Consider the following 18,623-nt stretch of genomic DNA (forward strand, 5'->3'; position numbering starts at 1 on the left):
TCAACCATTTACCTGTTGTTCCTGAGGAGAGAGAAACTGTCAGCATTTTGTGACTGCTACTGTAATATTTAGTGCTATATACCACTGGAGTCAAACCCTGGTCTGTGTGTGGCAAAATGTACTATATATAGAGCATTCAACAAACTGACCTACTGATTCACTGCTGATTACTGGCTGACTGATATTTGCCTAGAACTCACCTGGAACCAACATATTATCTGGTAGTACAACTACAGTGTTATAGTAGACTGCAGTAAGAGTAGAACACACATGCATGAAATACAAGCATAACACAGATAGTAGGTAAGCTATAGTTCACAATAATATCTGTGATGTCAGCAAACAATATCAGCTCATGGAGTGGGCTACCTCAACCATATACCTTTATTACCCGATGTCTGTGGATTATAGAACATTATGTGACTAATACTGGCCTAGAGACAGCCTTGAACAGTACTATATGAGTTAACCAGTAAAATTTACAGCCATTATATTTGCATTTTACAGCTATTACAGTGTTATACTTGACTGCAGAACCTTACCTTACAGCCTCAATGCATACAGCTCTACTGCAGTGATTACAACAAGACAATCCTGATGTACACCAATTACCTTGCTGTTATTGGCATTGTTTCATGCTTTTATTGCACAACAGTTGGCAGTATTAATTCTTGCACTACAGCTCTAATTTCACATTTATTGCACTACAGAATTTATTGTATATAGTTTAACTTAATGCAGTTACTGGTATTGTTTCATGTTTTTATTGCACTACAGTTGGCATTATCCATTTCTTGTAATACAGCTGTAATTCCACATTCATTGCACTGGAAACTTTTCTGTATATACTTTATTGCAGTTAATGTTTTACTCTTTCTTGCTTATATTACTACAGTTAGCATAATACATCGGTACTCACCACGTACATGGTGCAACCTGGCCAGATGCCTGGCGTGCAAATTGACATTGTGAGCCCTTTCAGCTGCAGCTATTGTGAGAGAAGCACACCATTATGCATACCAATTTTGCAGACATTCAGATTACATACTGGTAAAATAATACTTGTGGGGCTTTCCCTGCCCTTGCTTCTTGGACACAGGTATCCAAGAGTCCCCTCTTTTGTCATTTCAGGTCATCATGGTGGTGACGACACTGCTCACCTGTGTGGGAGATACCAGTAACACTGATGAGTTCTCCAGCCAGACAGTCCCAGGCCTCTACCTTACACTGTGAGACCTGGAAACTGCCCTGTAGCAGCCTGTCATCATGGTCTTTGACAAGGAGCCCCACCATGACCCTGGACTCTAGAATGCCCCACCTCTGCACCCGAAAGTGTGCACCTTCACCAACACCACCAGCCATAGTATATCATCAGAGTCAGAACTCCAATGGATTCTGATGTATTCCTGCCTATTGGGCTTAATATAGGCTGTTTTCCTGCCCTTACATGCCATTGGGAAACATTTAAAAAAGTGCCACATCACTTAGCAGTGTACAAACCGATGCAGTTGAGCTGAGAAGCACAGAAACTCACACGACCATAGTCTTAGTGGAGCTTAGCAGCATGCAAAAAAGCAAAGAAGAGTCGAGCAGCACATAAACATTGGCAGCCATTGCCATGTTTATGTGGTGCTTAGCAGGTCTAACCACAGCTGAGCAGAGCTTAGCAGGGCACAGCAGAGCCACATTTTAAAATAGTCTGCATAATATGTCTATCAAAATTAAATACATATTTTCCCTTCCATGTATTTAAACCCTGGACCTCCTGGACATGAAGACTTAACTCTACCCATTTAGCTACATGGATATTAAGATATCTGGTATACCTTCACATATACCACTGAACTACCTCTAAGTAGTGCTAAACACTGTGCTGTGCCATGCAAACGTGCTCAGACATGCTTAAACACACTTTTAAATAAATAATGAATTACATCCCGTTTCTATTTTTAGATGTCTGGCAGATGTCTGCTAGTTTATTTGTGGGCTCAGCTTAGCATTGCTGCATTCTGCACTGCACAAACATGTTTAAAAAAATAAAATAAAAGGACATTACAGGGAGTCTCTTACTCATCTGTGGTCACAGTTAGCACTACAACTCTTCATACACTGATTCATTAACCGTGTTCCTCGGCTCTCCCTCAGCAATGTGCCATCATTAATATGCAAAGGGGAAACCATGGCCATGGACACACAGTAACATTCCATGTAGGCTTTACACAGTGCCTACATGGATTTTATTAAATCCTGGGGAATGTCTATTTGCAATCATAGGCACAATGTTTCTTAATCCTAGGACATATCCAATATCTCTAGATGCAAAATGAAGCTGAAACACTTATGCCAAATAAATATTAACAATTCTCATACATAATACATTTTCCTTTTAGCTACTGTAGAAGAAGGTGGGCATAACTATAATTGTGCTAAGAAAGGGGAAGTGGTACAGACAACACTGATAACATTATAAACTATTGACTGTTATCTGTTTACAATACAAAGCACTAAGAAGGTTGTTACTGATTCTGTTTTTCCTTAGATTAATATCCAAGAGGTTTATGCCATCCTTGGGAACAGTACTATCACATTAAGGAGAGAATATGTACTGTGTAACACAGTGCAAATGTTTTTTACTGCAGTACTAAACAAAGCTGCAGTAACAATAAGCCCTTTGTCAATGTAATTGTCAAAAAATTAGAATTCCCAAAACCATTCACTGCTTAAAAGCTTGTCCTTTTCCAAAAGGGATAAATAATGGCATGCATAGGTTGGAGCTGTAAGGGTACCTGTTGTGGTTCACCTTCCCTGCAAATAGTGAAGTTATCCCAATACAAGTATATTATTGCGTAACATAAAGTCAGTGATGGCAACAACAGCTTTATAAAAGACTTAAGGGACTGTTGAATATAGTGTTGCATTAACAAATGGGCCTGATGGAGCCGCATCTCCAGGCCCACATGTCCGAAATAAGCCCTGCGGCTTCACCCGTATGTCTGAAATAAGCCCTGCGGCTTCACCCGTATGTCTGAAATATAAGCCCTGCTCCTTCACCCATATGTCCAAAATAAGTCCTGCTGCTTCACCCATATGTCCAGAATAAGTCCTGCTGCTTCACCCATATGTCTGAAATAAGCCTTGTTGCTTCGCCCATATGTCCAAATAAGCCCTGCGGCTTTACCCATATGTCTGAAATAAGCCCTGCTGCTTCACCCATATGTCCAGAATAAGTCCTGCTGCTTCACCCATATGTCTGAAATAAGCCTTGTTGCTTTGCCCATATGTCCAGATAAGCCCTGCGGCTTTACCCATATGTCTGAAATAAGCCCTGCTGCTTCACCCATATGTCCAGAATAAGTCCTGCTGCTTCACCCATATGTCCGAAATAAGCCTTGTTGCTTCACCCATATGTCTGAAATAAGCCTTGTTGCTTCGCCCATATGTCTGAAATAAGCCATGCTACTTCACCTGGATGCCCAAATAAGCCCGGCTGCTTCACCCATATTTCTGAAATAAGCCATGCTGCTTCACCCATATGTCTGAAATAAGCCCAGCTGCTTCACCGACATGTCCAAAATAAGCCCTGCTGCCTCACCCATATATCTGAAATAAGTCCTGCTGCTTCACCCATATGTCTGAAATAAGCCCTGCTGCTTCACCCATATGTCTGAAATAAGCCCTGCTGCTTCACCCATATGTCTGAAGTAAGCCCCGCTGCTTCACCCATATGTCCAAAATAAGCCCCGCTGCTTCACCCATATGTCTGAAATAAGCCTTATTGCTTCACCCATATGTCCAAATAAGCCCTGCTGCTTCACCCATATGCCCAAAATAAGCCCTGCTGTTTCACCCATACGTCTGAAGTAAGCCCTGTTGCTTCACCCATATGTTTGAAGTAAGCCCTGCTGCTTCACCCATATGTCTGAAATAAGCCTTGTTGCTTCGCCCATATGTCTGAAATAAGCCATGCTACTTCACCTGGATGCCCAAATAAGCCCGGCTGCTTCACCCATATTTCTGAAATAAGCCATGCTGCTTCACCCATATGTCTGAAATAAGCCCAGCTGCTTCACCGACATGTCCAAAATAAGCCCTGCTGCCTCACCCATATATCTGAAATAAGTCCTGCTGCTTCACCCATATGTCTGAAGTAAGCCCCGCTGCTTCACCCATATGTCCAAAATAAGCCCCGCTGCTTCACCCATATGTCTGAAATAAGCCTTATTGCTTCACCCATATGTCCAAATAAGCCTTGCTGCTTCACCCATATGCCCAAAATAAGCCTTGCTGTTTCACCCATACGTCTGAAGTAAGCCCTGCTGCTTCACCCATATGTCTGAAGTAAGCCCTGCTGCTTCACCCATATGTCTGAAGTAAGCCCTGCTGCTTCACCCATATGTCTGAAATAAGCCTGGCTGCTTCTAGTCTGTTTAGTCTACCTGTACTGCTGTCACATTAAATAAATACTCCCCCTATAATGTTCATCTCCAGCTCCCTAAGGGTCACTGTCCTGTACTGATTGAATGTCCAGCTAATAGCCACACATGCCTTGTATTACTGTGTAATCAACTTGTGTCATACACAATAAACACATTATTATCCTAGATAATGACCCCCCCTCTTTAAGCTCATATAACACATTTGGTGTGTTACACCGCTAGCCAGCTGTGTTCTTCTCAAGTGCTTTCAATATGGTATCCACAAAGAGAGAGGAGGTTCTGTGTCAAAGCTGTGGCCTGTCAACTATGGGCACATAGTGGGCCTATTAAATTGTGTGTGTAGCAATATACAATACAAAACAAGACATTCAGACTGTGTTATCAAAAAATCAATTTTTTTTAATTATTATTAACTTTTGATTCATATAATTTAAGAAAGGTATGTGGCCAGACATAAAGGAGAGGGTTATATCTGAATGTGCAATGATATAAGAGACATTGGTGATATTATCATTCAGTTTTTTGATATAATAAACTTAAATTAATACTTTGTACAAAGCAATTTAAATCAAAAAGTAAATTTGTTAAATCATTTTCTGTAGCAGACACAAAATTCTGTCTTGTTAACCCTTTTCAGAAATATTAACCACATTTGCTAATTCTGTTGTGTGTCTTGTTGGTCCTTTACTATGAAGGGGATATTGTTCTGTTACCACTCCCCAACCTTCCATTTTTTTTGTTGCTGACTAACAGTATCTTCAGTCATTGTACTGGCATATGAATGTTTTGAGGATTGTCAGAGAAGGGTAAAAACAAGCTATGAAAATTAAAAAATTCTTTGTTGTTGACAAAGCAAAAAGTTTACAGCTGTTTCCATTATTATTGCTTTCTGACCTCTGAATAAGCTGTGTTGGCACTGAAACTTTATTTAACATTTGTTTACCATGAAAGTCCAATAGGGACAGAGCCCATTTTTAGCAGAGGCCTGTGGAGAAAGCTCCAGATGCATGTCTTTGGAACATGGGAAAAGACCCAAGCACCTGGAAGAAACCCACCTGAACACAGGGAGGACATGCAGACTCTGCACAGAAGGCACCCAGCTGAGAATCGAACCAGAAAACCTCTTGCTGTGAGGTGACAAAGATAACTGCCTCAGCACTGCACTACCCAATGTAACTGTTATCAAAAATAATACAAACGTCCCTGAGGTTCCAGAGCTCCATGCTAAACCACTCACATTATCACAGGAGATGCCAGAACTAGTTAGAATCTTTACTATTTTCTCAGACCATTTATTAGTGGTCTAAATAGTGGTCATTAACCACTATTTTTGAACTATTAATATCCTTTGAAGCATCTGCCTTAGCATTTATGATAACATCTTCAAATCTTCCTCTGTTAGCTTTTGAATCACTGGTACATACAGGGATCTACTTTAAATAACAGAAGATCAGAACACTGACGTTCATTTTCCCCACCGAGTCTGAAAATACTGAAACCTGACATACTTGAATGCCAAAGCTTTCCCATGGTAAGTAAACACTTGCCCAACGTGCCCTTTTCTCATTGTAGTACGATCCTGGAGTTGGTATTTATAGTTATGGAGGGTGTGGAGGGGGCATAGCCCCCCCAGCTGGCTGGGTTTTAATTACTTCAGTGTATATTTAGTTTGTTTGGGCAAGTGTTTACTTACCCTGGGAAAGTTTCGGACTTCAGGTATGTCAGGTTTCAGTACGTTCAGACTCGTAAAAATGAAAATCAGTGTTTTGCTCTTCGTTTTATTAAAGTAGATCCACTTACAGAAGTATTGAAAGATGTGATTAAACTTTTTCAACTTAATTTGTCTGTCATCCTCTTTAACCTTTTTAAGAAAGGCTTCCTGTATCGGCACACATTCCAAACTATATAGTTGTTGCAAAAAGCTTACTTTCCACCTCAAGTACCTTGATTGCAAGCTGTGACATTTCCTTTTCAGAGTATTTCATTACCAGCTAGATATATACACAAATAATCTGTAGATCCATTGACTGCTCCTCTCTTAGAAATGTTTACCTACTTCTGTACAGAACAATTACCGATTCATAACACCTGAGTATCTTTTACTGTTAATATATGCCAAAATTGAACATTTTCAGCTTTCTCCACTTCAGCACTTTGTGTTGTAAAGTAATAAAATGTAGCCTTAAGCCAGTATTTACATTGCCAGTCACTGTATTCATGCTGCTGTCATGTATGTTCTCAGGACATTTGTCCACTAAAGCATCTTATGGAATAAAGCCTTGGGAAATAACACTAGAGCCACTCGAAGTTGTATCATTTATGAGTGACAAAATCACAGCAGGAAACAACAAAGCACAGTAGAAGAATTCCAAAACTGCAAACTGTCCCTGCTGCTGGGGTCAAATGGAAAACCAGGAAAGGAGAAAAAGTCTAACTTTATCCACAAAGTAATCCCAAAAGTTGATGGCAGAACACACAGGCTGGGACTCTTGCCGCATTTTTGCAAGTGGCCACATGCTGGTAGTGTACACCTCACAGACAGACATCCCATTACTGGTAACTGAAGATCAACACAGACGGGCACTGTATATGGTAATGGCCATAAAATGTCATGCCACTGAGGATTGTAATAAAAATGATCATCTTGGTGTATGCATATGAGGTAACTGAAAATGGCAGAGTGATTCAGAAATGCAAAACAGTTCACGGTGGAGCTAGACGTGCCATGGAATTGACTGCCACTAATTCCTGGAATTCATGCTGCGAGAATTATGAAACATATTCATGGATACCCCTGCATTAGTTAATGTGTATTTTCAACATAATGTAATAACAGTCACAAGCTACAGCAGAGTGAGTTATTACCCACATCAACATCATTGCACCCCCCCAAGAAATGTCTTAAATTAAATAAAATGAATTAAATATCTCAAAGATGAATTTGTGTCTTGCAATTAGATAGTAACTCATTCCTCTTTCACTGTAGTCCTGCTTACTAAAACAGAACATGAATCAATAATGTTACCTAAATGGAGAAGGCTCATTCTATATCCAGTCAGAAGACTGCAGAACATGAATCAGTAATGTTACCTAAAAGGAGAAGGCTCATTCTATATCCAGTCAGAAGATTGCCGCAAAGACTATGGGCAAAGAAAAGTTGCACTTTGTTGAGATGATTGAAATTAGATGTGCAAATAGTAGATGTATTACTTGGCTTCATATTTTTGCTATACTGATATTTTTGGAGTGGTGTTAAAATCAGTGTTGTTCTTAAAGAGCACGCAAATGTTCATTTCTAGACAGATGGGCTATTCACTCACACTCTAATGCTTCTCAACTGTAAAGATTTTTGCAGAATGTCCACATTTTTGGCTCACATTTTTTGGTCTGTTTCTCCTAAAATTTGTAGTTTTCTGGCAAGTCACTGGGATGATATGACAACTGAAGTCAATAAATAATGACACGCATTTGAGTTTTAGACTTCAAATCCTTCCGAAGACGTGTATTAAAACAAACCCTGTTAGTCTAGCAACTTTCTAAGTTTATAAGAGCAATATTTAAAATATGTCCTACTTTTGGTCTTTTCTCCCCCCATTTAATCAGACTTTGTCGCAATTTCTTGCACGAAGAAGCATTGCCATTTGCTCTAACATCCAGAGCTACTACCAACAATTATTCATGTGAAACTAAAGGTACTTGTATAACAGTTTCTAATAACCCTGTTGAATGCTTAAAGCATGTATGCATTCTTGGTTTAACTAATATACATTACCAGCATTGTACAAAAAAAGAAACTGTTTTAAATGTGATTTCCCTTATTGTCACATAGTAGTTCATATTCATTTAAGCATATGTTTAGTATTTAGGTTCATAGGTAGTTACTAGGAATGCAATCAAGGAGACTACAGAAGACACTATCCTCGTTTCCCTAAAATGACAGAGCGCTGTCTGGTCAAGTAAACCTGCTCAAAAATGACATAGAAGCCCCATAAGGTAGTTGGAATCAAATCCTGGACCACAAGAAACAAATTGCCAACAGTTCACAGTTTCTATCCACTACTTTAACTGCTAGAATTCAAACTCCCTCAACACTCACATTAGTAGCATTCTTAAGACTCCTCATGTTTAAGTAAAAGTGTATGTCGTTTGCTTTGATATCCTGAGCTATACCAAATCATTGTTATATAACTACATTTAGCTTCACACAAACAATCTTCTAATAACCCTATCTGAAAGCTAGTATATATATTCTTGCTTTAACCGATGTGTTAACAATATTGTACATAAAACTTTAATAAGTGTTATTGAACTGCAGAGCCTAAAGAAGCAATCTGAAGCCAAAGTATACAGGTTGCCGCCTTTGGAAATACCAGAAATCTGAGAATCCTTTTGACCAGCTTAAGTGTCTGTTAGTGGTCGCATTTCACACACCCCAGTTTGCCAGGTAAAGCAAACAAGACCATTCTAGCAACATAAATAAAATGCAAACAATGCTTTCCTGTCTGGTAAGAAAATTCTAGACAAATGATAACTATATAACACAGTATTTACAAATCAGGCCAAAAACATAGAATTCAACATTGGAAAAGGGGAGAGAAAAAAAGCAAATTATTATACATAGTCGTACTGCTACACGAGTCAGCATTCAAGCAAATCATGCTAAATCCACCACACAATTGCTTAATTTCAAACTCTCTGCATCACATTTTAGTAGTTGTAAACATGCCTTCCTTTTTTCCTTTACTTTCTGTCAGAGTATAGTCTATTTTGCACTCCCACTACCCACCTATCATGTAAAAAAAATATATACTCAACCCTCAAAATCTTGCCCCCATACACTTTGAAAAGGGATGTGGTATCTTCAACTGCTATGGCTTATAACCATGATGCATTCCTATCAGGCAATAGAGTGGACACACAGTAGGTTAGAGAGCTGTGCTGTCTGCTTGAGCTATAATGCTTCTGAGAGATAAGAAAATAATGTACTCAGAGAGGTATGGTGTACGATGCACCCATTAATACAATTATAAACTTAAGTTAACGTTACACACATTACTAAAGTAGAATAACCCAATGGTTGCTGCAGCCTGCAGGTACTGACTTCTTTTTTTTCTAAAATAATTAACAGGAGTGACTCAAAGCAGTGCTAAAATATACGTTCATAATGAATGACAGCTAGTGAATTCGATCAAAACACAAAATAATAGACAGGTGCATCAACGATTACCATAAATTGACACCAAAACACTGAAAAAAGTAATCACAAATGTAATCCAATAAGTTACATTTGTTATATGATTACCAAAAAATAAATAAAAACAACCTTCAACCCCCCAAATTGACATGTGGGCTACACCACACCTCCAGAAATTAAATACACTAAATCCAGGGTTTCACAAACTCAAAGAAAGAGGAAAACCCTAGAATTATGTAACTGTTAATCTAGTGAATGTCAGCCACTACATAAGGGTCGGGAGGCTGGCATGGGTGGGTATAAGGGGTAAGGCATTTACCTTACAGACCAAACAGATGTGGACATCCTACAGAAGGGCCTCAATGAGATAGATGCCTGGTGTGAGAGGCATGGCCTCAAGCTCAATGCCAAAAAGTGCATTGTCATCCGCTTTGGTAAAAACTCTGTACCCATGAACTACCACATAAACGGCAGTCTACTTAATGCCGAATGTGTGATAAGAAACCTTGGGACCCAGATGGACAGTAGTCTCTCCTTTGATAATCACATTGCCACAGTAGTCAGGAAATCCTTCTATGTGGCACACCTCATCACAAAAGGGTTCTCATACAGGAAAAAAGAGGTCATTGTTCCCTTCTACTCAGCACTCATTAGACCCATTATAGAGTACAACGCCCCTTTTGGAGTGTACCTCACAAGACATCTGCAGCAGCTGGAAAGGCCAGAGAAGTACCTCACAAAGAGGATTACTGGCCTCAAGCAGATGCCCTTCACTGACCGTCTCAAAAAACTCCAGCTTTATTCTGTAGCATATTGCCTACTCCGAGGAGATCTCTGCCTAACATATAAAGCTATATTAATCCCAGAGCTGTTCAACATGCTGCACCTAAAGAAATCCAAATACCTCCAAGCTACATGCTCTAGGGACCTAAACCTTGTCACCACAATAAACAGGACATGCTGGAGGGATAAATTCCTGTCCCGGATACTTCCTATACTCTGAATCAAGCTACCCGTCATTGTCAAGCAAAGTTCCTTATTAGCACTCTTCAAGAAAAATCTTGATGAGTAGATGGGAAATAGGAAATACACCCCAGGGATCACTTCTGTGGCTCTTCTTGACAGGGGCACAGGAAATTAACTTTCTTGGGTGGTGTAAGCCAGGGAACCTTGTTGGCTAGGCTTACTTAGGCCCTTGGGCTGATAGCCTAGTACCTACCTATGAATAAGCTGCAGGGTTTGATTTTTACACAGGTAATTGGCTAGGCTTAAAATGGCCGACAAGGGCAGCTAGCCTAGTATTAATGTATGAGCCTAATTCAACCAACAGTACTCCCAAAGAAAAACGCTAGCATTTCAGCACATAATGGGTCTGTAAGCAATCATTCAATTAACAAAATTAAAAAGAAATATATTAAGTAAATGCTAAATTTTATACTTCCTTGATCTGAATTGCATTTACAATTTATCATCCAGTAATTTTAAAAATACAAATAAATCTCTGTTACTTCTAAAGTCACCATTTTTTTTTTGTAACTTTTAAAATACAAATCATTGTTTATGCAGTTGACTCTTTCTGCATTACAATATCACTATAGTCTGATTTTATTCTATTATTTTTTTTGCAAATATGAGAGAGGTTTCTGTCCAAAACCATCACACATCCTTTCTGTTCTGCTTGATACGTCATTATACAGAAGCACTGAATGTACATAAATGGACTTCTCATTAAAGGTTGTATAAAACCCCATTGGTAGTATTAGTGTCTTACTAAACTCCCTCACTTCATTTTACTCATGAGCGATTGACTCGTCTGGACTCTCTGCAGCAGCCAGCAGGAGGATGACCAATGGAGCACCAGTGGCATAGCTAGAGTTTGTGCCGCCCCTCATCCCTCATGAAAACCATGGTCAAATGGACCCCCCCCATATACAAACCCCCCTGCAGGCATTCCAGTGTCCCATTACTTGGCTATTTCTCCCCATTTACCATAAACACTAATATCCATACTGCTTTATTTCTACAATGATTATTTGTATTTCATTTAAGACTTTTATTTTATGTTTTATAGTACAAACACTGACAGACATCTGCTAAACAAAGCAATACAGTCTCACAGTGAAAACAGACTTAGCATTAAAACTTCTTCATAGGTTCATAGGTTCATAGGTTGCCCTTCTTTGCCCTTGAAACAACACTGAAACCCACATTCAAAACAAATGCATCTGGCCAGTGGCAGATAAAGTTTCCTTTGGGCTTTTTTCAAATCATAGGCTCCTTGCACACATGCTCTTTGCTTCACCTTCCTGACTGTATTAAATTATATTCCTTTTATAATACAGCACACTTGTTACAGCATGTTTTATTCCTTGTATATTACAGCACACTTGTTACAGCATGTTTTAAATTTGTTGTTTTAAACATTTTTCCAGTAAGCAATGAACCAAAATGCATGAAGCAATAATGACAAAACTGCCCAATTCAGAACATTTCCATCATAAGTCTACTCACACTTATGTCATTATAGTTCACCAATATCAGTAAATATGCACAATCTCTGCAGAAGTAAAATTCATCTAAATAATTCCACATTAAAGAGATCTGTAACTAATGAAGAGGTTGCTGCTAGCAAACAACTTTATGTTTCATTGTTTCGACTACAAATAAAGTACCTGTTGCCCTTGAAGAATAAATTGCTGATGCCTGTTACTTTGAAAAATGATAAGCTAGTAATATTGCAATAAGTAGTGGATAGCAAACTGACAACAGGTTCATAGTTACTAGGTATCTCCTCCAAAGGAGGACATTCTCAGGACTGCAGCATCCACCCCTTTAAAAGTACAACAGTACAGTATAGTATCAGCAATCCATCTACATAACTGTGGGAGTAGAACCCACAGCCTTCTGCATCAAAAGTAAGTATTCAAACTGTTATGCTATTAACAATGCAAACAGACTTGGTATAAGCAGTACTAAACGTATCTTCCCCTGAAGCTCTCAGCTCCATGCAAAGTTCACTTGACACTCAAATATAACTCTCAACTTTGCAGCACAAGAAATCTGGAAAAAGCCAAAATTTATGGAGGTGGGGGACAAAGGCCCAAAACCAGGGACACATTTTAAAAATTGTTTGCATAATCTTATAAAGTTGGAAGAATAAAATGTTTTGTGTTACCATGCATTTCCTGAAAGATGGTAAGACTGACCCCGGGATACAATAATATGTACACTAAGTGTACACTGTTCAGAGTGAACAGATAACACAGACATAACTCACACCTTCTTCCTCCTAATTTTAGTTTTCCTACTGATAGTCTTGCAGCTTTAAATATTGTCAGGGATTCATAAAGGTTACCACAAAGTGTAAACTACATGTACACTTAGTGTAATCTTTCTGAGTGACTAGAAAGCGCAAAAAATGTGATAGCAATATTCTTGAATACATATTGTGTACACTTAGTAGAATCTGGCCCTGAAACTTAAATGACTATCATTATTTAGTGAATTTGCGTCTCACTAATTTGACAGAAAACCACAAATTTTAAGAGGAACAAACCAAAAATATGAGCCAAACATTCCAGACATTATGTGAAAATCTGGACAGTTGAGAGTTATGGACTCAACTTCTGGAACCACAAGGGGTGGTATGGGTAGAGAATTTGAGCTCTTGTTCTTTGTCCCCAAGGTACAGGGTTTGAGCCTGAGTAACACTAACCACCAGATATACCTAACTGGGGCATTTATAAATGATTGACCACACACAAACACACTTCACCTTACTTGATGAAGCAGCAGAATGGATGTACAAATGATTGGTAGGGTAAGACACACACCTACTTGAACACTAAAAAGCAGCAAACTCCCCTTGGAACAGGATGTTACAAAGCACACAAAGACTTTAAACTGCCCATCTTGCCCTTACCTATGCCACTGCTGAGCATGCAGATTTGTACTGAAAAAAGCGTGGAGCATGTAACTGTTTTAACTGATAAATGATGTCCAGATGAACTATACGACTGAACTATTAAGTCCGTCAGGCTGGGGGGAGGCCGACCAATGCACTCACTTAAACTAAATGGAAGAGGACTTAAAATCGGATTACTATTCGCATGTGCTGCAAATAGTAATCTGATTTTAAAAGAAATAACACACTGCATTTTTTTTTTTTTACTTTTTTTTATTTTTTACTTTTGCCCGTTTTTGGGCCCCTAGCCTTCATAGGGCAGTAGGCAAATGCCTATGTTACCTACTGCTGGATCGGGCTCTGATGGGCTTTAATGATACTGCTGCTCCATGGGTTCTGCTGTAGTGTGGTGAGAATCAGTGCTTTTTCTCTCACTTGATTGTGCAAATAAGGACTCAACACAGACTTGTTTTTGAATTCCTCAATTTTCACATTGTACATATTGGCTAAACTCTGTTAATGATTAGGTCACTACCACCATATACCAAGAAACTGGGCTGTCATGTTTCACACCTCAAAATACTATGATCAAATACTTCTTATGTTTCACTTTTCAATCACAGTGTGGTAGCTGATGCAAGTAAAAACATGCACATGTTCAACCATTGTTCTTTGGATCTTATAATAGACATCACTATGGCATATGAGGAAGGCAACAAAGCTAAATTCCAAGTAAAAAGGTGGTGTGTTGACACAAAAATATTTCTCCACCCATCTCCTCAGAACTGTAGGGCAAGGCTCGTGAATGAGGGATATGAAGGCCCTCATATTAAGTAGAGGCCTGGAATAGCTTGGTTCAAGACTTGTCAGATGTCACTGGAATCCCTCATAATGCTGAACAATGTTGTCACCATTACAGTGAGGTGAGGGAATGTAATTCTGCCCTCTTGGGCTGATGGCAGACAATGTGAGGGTGCAACGACCATCTATGTACTGTAAGCAGTCCCTGACTTATTTGCACATGCAAACTTCCATTGTTTGCCAAGTAGTTCTCTAACAAGCTCCCGTTTCTTTCAGTTCATCTCCCAAAAGTTATTGCAGAAAACACACAGAGGGAACCACTATACTGATATATGATATGGGCGGGGCGAGGCAGATGATGCCTTGAGCTAGCTCACAAGAGTAGGCAGGAGCTGAGAGTATGCAGGAGTGAAGAGAAAAGTTCTTTATTGGTGAAAGAAAAGAAAATTGTGTATGATGCCTGCACGATTTAATATGATGAAACAAGAACTGAATGAGACTGTTTGATGCTTTTGTTACTGCCTTGCATGCTTTAAGTTGCACCAGAGGACAAGGCTGGGGCACCTCATAGAGTTCAGGGGTGAGTATATCTGTGACAGACAGTAGGGGGTGTAAATGTCTAGTCAGTTTTTATAGCTGTAGCCTGGCTAAGTACGAGTCTTCTGCAAGGATGTCATATTGTCATTTGGCAGGACTAATCAGAAATACAAGTAGTGAAAGAACTATAGTTCAAGCTTTATGCAAGAAACAAGGTTAATGTTTTAGAATATCAGTTGCTTGTGATGTGCCCTGTAATGCTGAGTTGTTGCAGGTGCAAAGGCAATAGTTGACTGCAACTGCAACCTGAATTTAGGAAATATATATTGTCCTAGTGGTTTGAGACATTTGCTAAACTGCCCATATATGGAGTGTTCTGAATAAAGGGAGAGATGTGTTAACCCTTGCTGTTTAGAGTAGGTGACAATTAGGTTATAAGGTCAATACTGATTGATAGCACTATGAATAGTTGATAATAGTTAATGCTATATATGTCTGTGGGTGCATGCTTCTGCAGACCTATATGTGTAGCTCTGTATGCTAAAGCACTGCTGATATAATGTAAAGCTGCAGTGGGCTCAGTTCTTCCACTTGGTAGATTATTCTAACATCAGTGGTGTTTGGCCTTTATGTTTTTGCACTTTACAGTACTACAGATACCATAGTTCATGTGAAATTATGTATGAGCTGCAGTCTCCATGTCATTGGTACAAATTTCACATAGCTACTTTATTAAGCTGCATGGATTTATGACATTAATGCATGTTTACCCAGAACATTTCATCAGATAGTGTAGCTGGGCATGTTTAACTTAACTAGAACATTCCATCAGATAGTGCAGGTGGACATGTTTAACTAGAACATTCCATCAGATAGTGCAGGTGGACATGTTTAACTAGAACATTCCATCAGATAGTGCAGGTGGACATGTTTAACTAGAGCATTCCATCAGATATGTAGATAGCTCAGTAGCTTGAGCCTTTGATTTATGCACTGCATATGTTGATGGCTGTGGGTTCTTTTCTCAACTCTTGCTAAAGTGTTGTGACATTGCATACAATTTCCAGCTAGTGCTTAATTACCCTTTTGAGAAATATGTCCATAACATTGTGATATAAATGTTCATAGGATAATAGGATCATAGGAAGTTACTAGGCTATTGGCCTAAGGCCCTTATAAGCCTAGCCAAGAGTTTAGTCCATGTTTTGTTTAGACAAGTTAGCACCTAATGCCCCTGTCCAGCAGGGACATGGGTGGAATCCCAAGGAGGTATTTTCTGTTTCCCTTCCAGTTATCCAGGTTGTGCTTAAAAAGGGGTAAAGAGGTACTCTGCTTGAAGCAGAGAAGGAGTCAATTCCACAGATGGAGGAGTCTCTGGGACACAAATCTGTCCCACCGACAAGTCCTATTGATGTCACAGACCAGGTTGAGGGCACATGTGCAGGTTATTCGAGTGGACTTATGGATAGGCAACAGTCCCAGCAAGGTGGGGTCCGAGATTGCCTTGCATACCAGACAGATGTTACCTCTGAGGAGTCTGTATGAAACTAAGTAGAAGGATGGGTCTTTTAGCCTGTGTATGGTAGATTTTTGTGGCCCTGGATTCTCCTGGTGAGGAACATCTGTGATCTCACCAGCTGCTGCATGTGCTTTGCGAGGTACATGCTGAATGGGGCACTGTACTCAATAATGGGCCTTATAAGGGAAGAATACAGGGATGTTATGACCTCCTTGTTCCTGGATGAGAGACCCTTACTTGTGAGGTGGGCCATGAAGAAAGCTTTCCATACAATGGAAGCAACATGGTGGTCAAAACTCAGGTTGCTATCAACCTGGGTGCACAAATCCCTCATGACCAATTGCGTGCTTAGGACATTGTTGTTAATGTGATAATTTGTGGGGATGTTGGGGATGATGATGTATTTTTTTTGGTATTCAGCTTGAGGCCATGTTTTTGGCACCAGTTATTTGTTTGGGTGAGACCCTCTTGGAGGATGTCCACATCGCTAGGGGAATTGATGACAGCGCCCAGCTTGCAGTCATCTGCAAACTTGCTCAGCCATAGCCCACTGGTTTTGGTCTGCACCTTGGAAAAGTATTTCCCAAATAACAAAGGCCCCAAGACTGAACCCTGGGGTACACTGCTCATTACGGTTCTGCTGCTTGAGGTGGCTTCCCCTATTTTGACTAGGTGGGTTCTATCAGTGAGCAAGTTAGCTACCCATCTGGTAATACATGAATTGATGTCAAGGTAGGTGGTGTGCAGTCTTCACCTTGTCTATGGCTTTGGTGACTGTGTCAACGAAGTCAAACAAATTTAACAGACATGACCTCCCCTTGACAAAACCAAACTGTGTGGGATCGAGTGTTTGGAGGTTGCCAATGTCCTTGTTAACGAGGTCCATGATAATCCATTCCATGGCCTTGCAGATCAGGCTAGTTAGGCTGATGGGTCTATAATTTCCCTTATTGGTGGACGATCCACCTTTGTGCAAAGGGATGACAGTGGCTGTCCTACACTGGGATGAAGCCGGTACTCAGGCGTTGGTTGAATAGGGTGCCTAATGGTGCTGCAAGTTCCTGCCTAAGTTCATGTAGGATACAGCCTGGGATGTTATCAGGTCCCATGGAGGCTGTCTTTTTTGCCTTTGAGAGAGCAGTGATGACCTGTTCCCTAGATATAAGGGGAAGGGGGCAGGTACTGGGAATGTCATGATTTACTGATGGGGGGACAGAGGGGTAAAGTTTTCACTGAATCCATCAGCCAGCAAGTTTGCTATATCTATGGCATTTGTATATGTGGTGTCCTTAACTACCAGTTCTGAACAGATCTTGGTGCTTCCTTTGAGATTGCAGACATATGTGAAGAAGGCCTTGGACTTGAAGTTTGCTTTGGAGGATTTCACTAGTGATTTTATTTGCCTGTTCAGGCTAAGGAGAGATTGCTTCCAACTGGGCACCTGCTTCTTCTTGGTCCTGGACAGCAATTTTTTTCCTTTTGTTATAGAGTTTATTTATTGGATATGTCCACCAGACAGGTTTACTCTTCCTTGCAGAGGAAGATTTAGTCCTGCCTGGTATTCCTGATATATATATATATCTATATAAATGGTTGTATAGTGCTTTGGTATAATTTTGGATACTGGTGCCAGTTCCTAGACCGGGGAAGGGGGCTGTGAAGCTGTTTCTACTATCTCTCAGAAGGCTGTTATCAGCTTTGGAGAAGTTTTTTTTGTTTGACACTAGCTAGAGGGGGGTCATGGGAAAGGGTGACTTTGAAAATGACCACTTTATGGTCTGATATTACCATGGAGGATGATACTGCAGGGATGCTACAGTGGTTACTCATGTTGGTTAAGACAAAGTGCGAGATATCATCACCTCTTGTGAGGATATTGACTAACTGTTCCAAAGCATTTGCATTGACAAAATCGAGGAATCTCTGGGCATTTGTGCTCTGGCATGCATAGTTCTTTCAATCTATGTTTGGTTAGTTAAAGTCAGCCAGGATCAGGGTAAAGGGTTGAATCTTGATAGATTCAAAGAGGTCTGGAACTGGAGCATTTCTCCCCAGGCCTCCACTGAAAACAGGCTCTGTGGAGCCTAGTCGGACTTTCCCGGTCAACAAATGTAAAATACAATAAAGGTCCGGATTGGTGGATTGGGCATCTTGAGTCAAATATGGGGGCCAGTAGCTAGCTTTGATTTGTATAGGGGTTGTTAATGGTTAACTGCACATGGAGTGTTTCCT

Source organism: Protopterus annectens, chromosome 14.part0, assembly GCF_019279795.1.
Source record: "Protopterus annectens isolate FY-2018-M chromosome 14.part0, PAN1.0, whole genome shotgun sequence".
In the NCBI taxonomy this organism is placed as follows: Eukaryota; Metazoa; Chordata; order Ceratodontiformes; family Protopteridae; genus Protopterus; species Protopterus annectens.